The following is a 9,800-nucleotide window of genomic DNA, read 5'->3' as shown; positions in this document are numbered from 1 at the left end:
GACATTGCTCCTTCCAATCTGAACTGACTCTGCCTTCCTTCAATTTATCTTATTTGGTCCTCTGCAAAATGGCAGCAGCATATGACAGAGCATCAGTTCACCAGTGCAATTATAGACTCAAAGAATGAACCCTTTTCCTCTAAACTTTAAATTATGCATTTGTGTGTGTTTACATCTACTATAAACACATTTGCAAACTGCAAATGAACTAGAACGAATTCATTAGCTATATAAACATATGGTTTTAAATTTTGTTGGGACCTCTAAAAATGTAATCGGAACCTCAAAAAAAAAAAAAAAAAAAAAAGAGGGAAAATAAAAACAAAAGGAACCTTGCAAACGAATGTTTTGCTTTTCAGACAGATTAGTATCGTGAACTCACATCTCTGTTTTAAAACAAGTTAAGTGAAATTGTCTTAAAATTCTAAAAGATTCAGTTCATGAATAAGGTTGCCAGTCCTCTTGGAATTGCCAACATCTTCACACCAGCTGGCACCAGAGGCACCATTCTTAGGTGGCTTTAAAGCAGCAACCCTGCTTGAGATCTCTAAAAAAGAGATGATCTAATTAAGACGGAATGGCTCTCCAGCCTTTCTAGACCATGAATGAGAGGAGACATATTTACAACCAGAGTGCTATAAAATGGTCTCCAGTTATATCACATCAGAAGGGCTAAATTAGCCAGTGCTGTCTTGATAAGGTGCAAATGGTAAGCATTGGGTTACTAATTGAAAGGATGGAGGTTCGAACTCACTCACAAGTCACCTCAGACGGAAGGCCAGGTGATTGATGTACTTCCAAAAGATCCCAACTGAAAACAGTTCTACTCTGAAACATATGAGGTCACCATGGATTAGTATAAACTTGTTTATTTGGGTCTGGTAACGTAGTGGTTACGAATCGGGCTGTGAGCCTCAAGGTCAGCAGTTCGAAACTACCAACTGTTCCTCTGGAGAAAGATGAGGCTTTTGCTCCCGTAAAGATTTCCAGCCTAGGAAACCCTGTACAGGGTCGCTATGAGTCGGAAACGACTCCACGGCACATAACAACAACAACAAATGCCCCACATAAGGAGCTCTGGTAACGTAGTGGTTAAAAATTGGGCTGCGAATCGCAAGGTCAGCAGTTTGAAACTACCAGCTGCTCTGCCTCAGAAACCCTGTTCAGGGTCGCTCTGGGTCAGAGCCGACTCGACGGCCCTTAACAACAACAACAATGTCCCACATGCGATGTGAAGGTGAGGGACTTATCATCAGAAGGGGCTTATCATCAGAGATCCATTCTGGAGATTTAAGATGACATTCTCTTGGTTTTTCTGAGACAACAGGGCTGTGATGAAGAGGTATTGGGATATAATGGTAAAGGAGTTTACCAAAGATGGTTGTCATTTTATCCAAAAGAAATTCTGCTGATCAAAAGGAAGATTTCTTTCTTTCAAAAAAAAATACATCATATAAGCAGCATATATGTATTTCAAATTTTAATTTTATTGTGGGAGTAGATATTCTTGTGAAGTGCCTTTTAGTTGGTTTTGATTCATATGGACATTTTGACTCATATGGACCTTTCCAAGGAGCAATGGGTGGGCTTGAACCACCGACCTTGTGGTTAGCAGTCCAGTGCTTATCTTACAGCACCACACCAGGACTTCATACACACACACACGTAGCAAACAAACAAATAAACAACAAACCTACTGCCATTGAGTTGATTATGACTCATAGCGATCACCAGTATAGGGTTTCTGTATATATATATATACAGCCCAGTGCATTAAACACAGCACCACACCAAGACTCCATATATATAGTGGTTATGAGTCAGGCTGATAACCTAAAGGTCAGCAGTTTGAAACTACTAGTTGTTCTGCGGGAGAAAGATGAGGCTTTCTTCTCCCATAAAGATTTACAGCCTCCGACACCCTATGCGAGGTTAATACAATTCCACATCACACAATCACCACCGATATATATATATATATATATACATACTTCTTGTGTGGTTCTGCAGGTTAATATGGTAAACTGCAACGTCGGTTTGGGCTGTTAAGGCTGGCAGTTCCAACTCACCAGCTGGTCCTTGGAAACCCTGTACAGGGTCGCTATGAGTCGGATCCCGACTATCTATCTATCTATCTATCTATCTATCTATCTATCTATCTATCTATCTATCTATCTATGTCTATATTATATATATAGTTGTTGATGTCAAATGCATGTGTGTGTGCTTTAAATCCTATACAGGGTTGCTATGAGTCACTTAACAACACAGTGTATATACATATGTAGTGCTGTTGTTCATTGCTGTTGAATCAGGTCTGACTCATTTGTTGTTAAGTGTTGTCTAGTTGTCTTTGACTAAATGCGACTCTGTGTAGGGTTTCTGAGGAGCAGCTGGTGAGCTTGAACTGCTGACCTTGTGGTTTGAAACCCAGTACTGATCCTACAATGCCAATTGCATTCACAATTATTTTAAAAATACTGTTCAACCCTTAACAGTGACCTGTACCCCTTAAACAATAACTCCCCTTTATTTTCTTTCAGTCCTTATTAGCCACTAATTCACTAATTGTCTCTATAAATTTTAGGCAGCATATGTATTCCTAAATATTTTCTGATAAAATTAATGCATGTTCATTTTTTAAGGTTCATAATATTTTCCATGATTGAAGGATCTTGCTGCTAACTTATAGGTGGGGGCTTTGAACCCATCCAGAAGCTCCTTGAGGTAAAAAAACTGATGAACTGCTTTCTTAAAGATGACAGCATGGAAAGCCCTCTGGAGCAACTCTATTCTGTCACATGGGGTTGCGACAAGTTGAACATTAGTTCCATGGTACCCAAGAACCACTACAGTGACCTTTAATCATCTTTTAAATCTATCATGCTTACCTAGAGATTTTCATTATTCCAAACATGAGCATTATTCATACTCATGGAGGCTGGATGATTGGAGTTACCTAACTAAGCAGAGTTTTCTATTTATCTAAAGGTCAGGAGCGATGGTGGGCAGGTGGTCTAATTATTCCTCTGAATCTCTTTTTCTATTCATCCTCTTGTGTATTGGAGTCTACCCAAGATGGTTATCATTCTATCCCTAAAAAGATTCTTCTCATCAAAAGGAATATTTTAAATGTTTTACTTTAAAAAAAAAAAAGACATCATCTAGGCAGCATAGGGGAGCATGGTGGCTCTGTAGGATAAGCATGGAACTACAAACCACAAGTTTGGTGATTTGAACCCACCAGCTGCTCCACAGGAGAAAGATGAGTATTTCTGCTACAGAAAAGATTTAAAAGTCTCAGAAACCCTATATAGGTTGCTAGGAGTTGGAATCCACTTAATAAAACAGTATATATATATATATATATATTATATGCTATTTTCCATTGAGTTGTTTCCAACTCCTAGTAATACTGTGTAGGGTATCTGAGGCTTTCGGGGAACATCTGGTGGGTTTGAACTGCTGACCTTGTGGCTAGCGGTCCAGTACTTATCCTACAGTTACACACACATATATACACACACACCCCAACAAAACCCCAAACCTACTGCCACAATCAAGAAAATAGTAAATTGAAATAGTTCTGAGCCTATAAAAAGGAGATTTTTTTTTTCAGTCTTTTGGTTTTATAGAGAATAGGAGAGCAGTTTGATATATATACTTGTATATCACCCAAGATATACACCGTATCTTTTAGTTTCCCTATCAGAAGATACAGAGGGGACTCACTCTGCCAAGAAGGGCAGTATAATAGCATCTGAAATGAAAAGGTAGGCTAGAAGTTTGCCCAGGTGATTGTACCCCGCAGAAACATCGTGCCTACTTGTGTGTGTGTGAATGGTAAATGTGTGCATGCATGAGCATGTGTGTGGGGAAGTGAGTACAAATGGGTGTGTAAATGTATATAAATGTGTGCAAAATCTGTGAGTGTGTATACTATGGAGGGTATGGGTACGGGAAAAGAGTATCCTGGGAGAAAAGGGCATGCACCAAGCAAAAGTGAATGTTCAAACACACTCTGAATGATTTTCAATTTTTCCACGAAACTGTCCATGTTTTTCAGTTTGTACTATTAATGATGAGTCACTAAAGCTCCATTGTCCAATACAGACAAACTCACCACATTTGGCTATCTCATTGCATTGAAATGTAGCTGGTCCAAATTGAGATGTGCTGTTCAGTATATATATAAAAAATACACAGTGAATTGTCTAGACTTGGTATAGAAAAGAGAATGTGAAATGTATCATTAATAATTTTTACATTGATTACGTGTTGAAATAAAAATACTTTTGATATATTGAGTTAAATAAGATAACACTCAGGCTAATTTCATCTGTTTTAAAAATATTTTATAATGTGACTATTAGAAAAAATTAAATTACATATGGGGTTTGCTTTATTATCTATTGGATTGTACTTCTCTAAACATCCCCTTCTCTGATGCATATGTAGAGAGAAAAGGGTGAAATATTAGAGGAAGGGCTGCATGTTCCCATCCACATGTGTATAACTCTTTGATCTTAGCCCCTTAATCACCCCAAAACTTCTCACTTGATTACCTCCAGGCCAGGAAGATATGACACATTCCAGAAAAGACTATCTATGGTTGTCAGTTTTTTCATGTCCTGTAATCCGCAAAGGAAATATATTTACAAGGCACTTAAGGCAGGGAGCTCTCTTATCTTTTTAAAAATATGGGTGAGGGACTGGTTCTGTGATTGCGCACAAAATGGGAACGGCTTTTTCACACTATCTTCCAAGCAGGTGGTCTTATGTTTCAGCCTGTTTATACAGTGGATACAGAGCCTAAACAGGAAAGGAAAGACAAAGAGAATTTTTTTTTCCCTAAAAATCCTTGATTTTTTCAGGAGCATAAAGAACAGAAAAAGACATTTGACATCAGTAGTGGTTCATTATCTAAATCCTTTGTAATTATTCTAGAGTGGAGCTCTGGTAGCATAGTGGTTACAAATCGGACTGTGAACTTAAAGGTCAGCAGTTCAAAACTACCAGCTTCTCCGCAGGAGAAAGATGAGGCTTTCTGCTCCCGTAAAGATTTACAGCCTTGGAAACCCTGTACAGGGTCGCTATGGGTCCAAACAGACTCAACGGCACACAACAACAACAACATCCTTATAGTAGGAAAGTTTTATAATATTAATAATATCTTCTTGTGTTTGTATAGCTCTTTACAGTGTAAAAAGCATCGTTCCCACTATCATCTGATATCCTAAAGATAGTTATATGACTTAAATGGTTTTATTCCTAGTGCAAATGAGGAAACAGAGATGGCTTGAGCTATTAAAGAACATGCAGTTGGTGGAAGAACCAGGGGATAACTCAAGCCCCGTAATTATGACTTCTAAAAGTATTTTCCTTTTACTGGCTCTTATGCATAGAATTTTATTGGTCTTGTTTAAAGATGTTGTTATTGCTGTTAAGTGCTGTTGAGTCAGTACTGACTCCTAGTGAATCTATGTACAACAGAACAAAACAGTACCCACTCAATATTGTGAATGAAATATGTTTTTGATCATCAAAATGGCCTTGTTGTTGTTGTTAAGTGCCAACGAGTCGGTTTCAACCCATAGCGACTCTGTATGGGGTTTTCGAGGATCTGCTGGTGTGCTTGAACTGGCTTTGCAGTCCAGTGCATTAACCTACAGAGCTGCACTAGGCCTAATAGTGAGCAAATTGAGGTCCACAGCTCTTCGGAACAGTTGTCCTCAAATATTAGCAGGCATATGAGTCACCTGCTTGGCTTTTAAAGACATAGATTACTGAGCCCCATCTCCAAAATTCTGTGATCAGTAAGTCTGAGGAGTGGCCTGAGAATGTGCATTTATCACTAGAGCCTGGTGTTGCTGATGCTGTTGGTCCTAGGACCACACTTTGAGAGCCCCTTTCTTAACTACATAGCAGGAGGTCACAGAGACAGAGCACATATAGTTACAATGACAGGGGAAGGGAATGAAAATGAATGGTTAGAGGCAGAGCTGGCTTTTCTCAAGGACCTTTCCATGCCAGGATACTTTATATTAGTTAATTTCTGGGATATAAGTCATTTAGAAAATTGGGGCAGGAGACAGCAGGAGGTAGAGGACAGCAGAGGTTGCATGTGTGTGAGAGAGATTGATTTAAAACCAAGAACCTTTGATAGCCAACTTACCAAAGAGGAATAGAAGAGCAAATCAATACGACAGCTTGCTGTTGTACACATATTAAGAATAATCAAACAATAAAAGGTCATTAGCTAGCTATTTAAATGTTTGCAATGTTTCCCCTATGAAGACAAATGATCATTTATCATCATGGATGAAGTCACTTAAAAAGTCAAAGTACACAATTATCCAAATTGGCAGTGCCAGTAGAATTTCTTCCTTCTCCGTAGTGGTTACGAGTCGGGCTGCTAACCTCAAGGTCAGCAGTTTGAAACTACCAGCTGTTCTGTGGGAGAAATCTGAGACTTTCTGCTCCAGTAAAGATTTGCAGACTTGGAAACCCTGTGCAGGGTCACTATGAGTCGGAACCGACTCCATGGTACTTAACAACAACAGTAAGACTTTAAGTAGTAAGGAGCATGGCGGCTCTGTAGCGTATGCATTGGAGTATGAACCACAAGGTCAGAAGTTCACGTTCAGCCACTCCATGGAAGAAAGATAAGGCTTTCTGCTCCCACAAAGATGTACAGCTTCAGAAACCCTATACAGGGTTGTTGTGAATCAGTACTGACTTGATGACACTTAACAACAACAGTAGGACTTCAAAATAGCTTTTTATTCAAACTTCTGAAAAGAAATGAATGTTCAGGGAATGCAATTAACTAGAGCATTTTTCAATGACATAAATATTAAGTAAATAAAATACATCACCTATCTACTGGCCCCTTCCTCCCACCTCAAGTGGGCCAGGGGAAACAATTTCCCATTCGTGTGAAATATCATCTCTCCTATCTCTATTATTCTGTTTTGTTTGTTTCTAAATTGTGAAAATGGTTAAGCACTTAACTACTAGCAGAAAGGTTGGCAATTTGAACTCACCCTGAGGTTTCTGGGAAGACAGGCCTTGTAATCTATTTCCGAAAGGTCACAACTTTTGACTCTCTATGGAGTCCTTCTATTCTGCACCTCTGAGTTTGCCATGGGTCAGAATGGACTCAATGGCAGATTATAACAGCAGCTACTTCTGTCTCTTATCATCACACTCTCATTTGTTTTCTCCATGCAACTCTTAGTAAAACAAAACAAAAGAACACCAACAAACCCACTTGGTAGAATGACAAGAATTGTGTAGTCATGCTCAAAAATTAGTGCTCCTTGGAGGCCAAGATGGCCAAACTTCATCTCTCATACTTTGGACATATTGTCAGGAGGGACCAGTCGCTGGATAAGGATGTCATGTTTGGTAAGGTGAAGGGTCAGAGAAAAAGAGGAAGACCTCCAACGAGATGGATTGGCCAAGTGGCAGCATTGATAGACTCAAGCGTGGCAACAGTAGTGACAACAAAGAGTCCTGATGTGGCACTGTAGGTTAATGTGCTGGACTGAAAATCAGTGTGAACTTCAAGGTCACCGGTTCAAGCTCACCAGCTGCTCCTCAGAAACCCTACACAGGGTAGCTATGGATCAGAACAGACTCATCGGCACTTAACAACAACAACAACAAAGTACATTAAGGTGTCCTGGTGCAACTCTTTGGGTTAATGCACCAGACTGCAAGGTCAGTTGGAACCACAAGGCCAGTGGTTCAAGTTCACCAGCCACTCCTCACAAACCTGATACAGGGTTGCTATGAGTTGGAACTGACTCGGTGGCATTTTAACAACAACAAAGTCCATTAAATTTCATTAACAGAAATCCAGGTTTTAAGAAAATCTATCACTGATTTCAAATTCAGCCAAATGGTTTTTTGATACATTCTGTTGTTCTTAGTGACACCATGAAACAGTGGGATAATTATAAAGCAGTATGTTACTGTAAAGAGTCATTTCCCACTTAAGGGAGAGCAAGAAGTTGGTTTTTGCAGGCAGTGCGTTCTGATTCTGTGATTTGGGGCAGAGAAGGAACGTGGTGTCTGGCTCCCGGCTGTCAGGAATGCATTCTTGCATACTCATTGCTCACACTTGCACGGTCTCAGCACAATTTTGGAATGGGCTTCTTTTTTGCCCTGCTCAGTTAAAAGTTGGAAGGAGTGCAGCCGCAGAAAGCTATGGCTAGCACATTTTTTTATGGGTGAAATTTATAGACTAATGTATCTACTTTTAGCATGACTATTGTTAAACCTGAAGATCAAGCACAGTGACACTGAGTATATTGCTTTATCAATTGGATTCATTCGGGTGAAAAATGCTGATCAGGCCTTGTCTATCCCTTGGGTGTAGAAGCTCTACTTCTCTTCTTGAATGGTCGATACATAAAAGTCAAATTCATTATAATTTGTAGGGTTTTTTTTTTTTTTCTTTCTTTCCTTGAAGCAGCACGCAGTTCTCAGTACATCAATATCAACTCTTATATCCACATTGGATGGAGAGGGTACAGCACAGTAATTCAATCTCTTTACACTTAATATGGTCAGGAAGAGGGAATGAAAACAGCCTCTTGTAAAATGATGGAAAAAACAGGATGCAATCACTCTGATGGAGCGGTGCAAAGGAGTCATTTTACACCATCCGTTACCAGGGCAACAAAATACAGTGAGCCTTATACATCTAACAGGTGACATTTTAGCTAAGAAATTGCTTCTTTGGTATTTTTTCAGTCTATGAAAAACAATGTTACCAGCGTTTTCACTTGTCATGTACTATAGGGCAACATATTCCTGCTGACAGACCCATAATGGAAAAATAGAGCAGTTAAATAATATTACAGTCTAACTATTGGGATACATGTTAATATGCTCTTTAAAGAGATTTCAGACATTTTCAAATACACTGGAATGTCAAGTGACTGGAAATCTCAGCATACATCTACTCTGCATACATCTATGCATGTGAGTTGGTTTTGAGATCAGAAGAAAGTACGGGAAGGGTCCTAGGTGTAGTCAAGAAAACTAATGAATATGATTGGCTCGTGTCATGTGATTAGATCCACTAGGTTGCAAAGCTCAATGTTATGCTAAACTTACAGCCCTGCTTAAGGAAAATAAAAAGTAGTGATAAACTCATAACAGAGTATTTTTTCTTTCTAATTTATTCCCAAAATAACATGGTACAGAAAAGGTCGATAATGGGGAAATTAATTTCTTCAAGATGACCATAAACAGTTTGACAAAATGTAATGTCATGTAGCTTTCTTAAGTTCCTGGAAGAGACCATCTATGTTGTTGTTTTTTCCCTTAAAAACATCATGCAGTGTTGGCACTGAAAGATACTGTATTCATATTTCTCATGGAGGTTGTTTTATTGACAATCTAAGGATTTTGGTATTGGTCCATGGCTACTGTAGTTCCTCTAAGCTTATATTCCAAAACGAAGTATTCAAATCTATAGTTTGGTTAGCATTTTGCTTTGTCATGTTGGGTAGGATGTTTGTTGTTGGGGTTAAGCGCTGTTGAGTCAGTTCTGACCCATAGCGGCCCTGTATAGTGTTTCCAAGGAGCAGCTGGTGAGTATGAACACTGACTTTGTGTTTAGCAGTCCAGTGCTTATCCTACAGTGCCACATCAGGAGTTCACATTAACAGGTCAATAAATTGATATACAAAAAGACCAGAGAATAGCAGAACTGAGACTTTGTGCTCTCATGAAGGTTTAAAACCTCAGAAACCCTATACAGGGTTGCTATGAATCATTACTGA

Source organism: Chrysochloris asiatica, unplaced genomic scaffold (assembly GCF_000296735.1).
Source record: "Chrysochloris asiatica unplaced genomic scaffold, ChrAsi1.0 scaffold00014, whole genome shotgun sequence".
Classification (NCBI taxonomy): Eukaryota; Metazoa; Chordata; class Mammalia; order Afrosoricida; family Chrysochloridae; genus Chrysochloris; species Chrysochloris asiatica.
The sequence above is the reverse complement of the archived record's forward strand: the minus strand, read 5'-3'. Positions refer to the sequence as shown.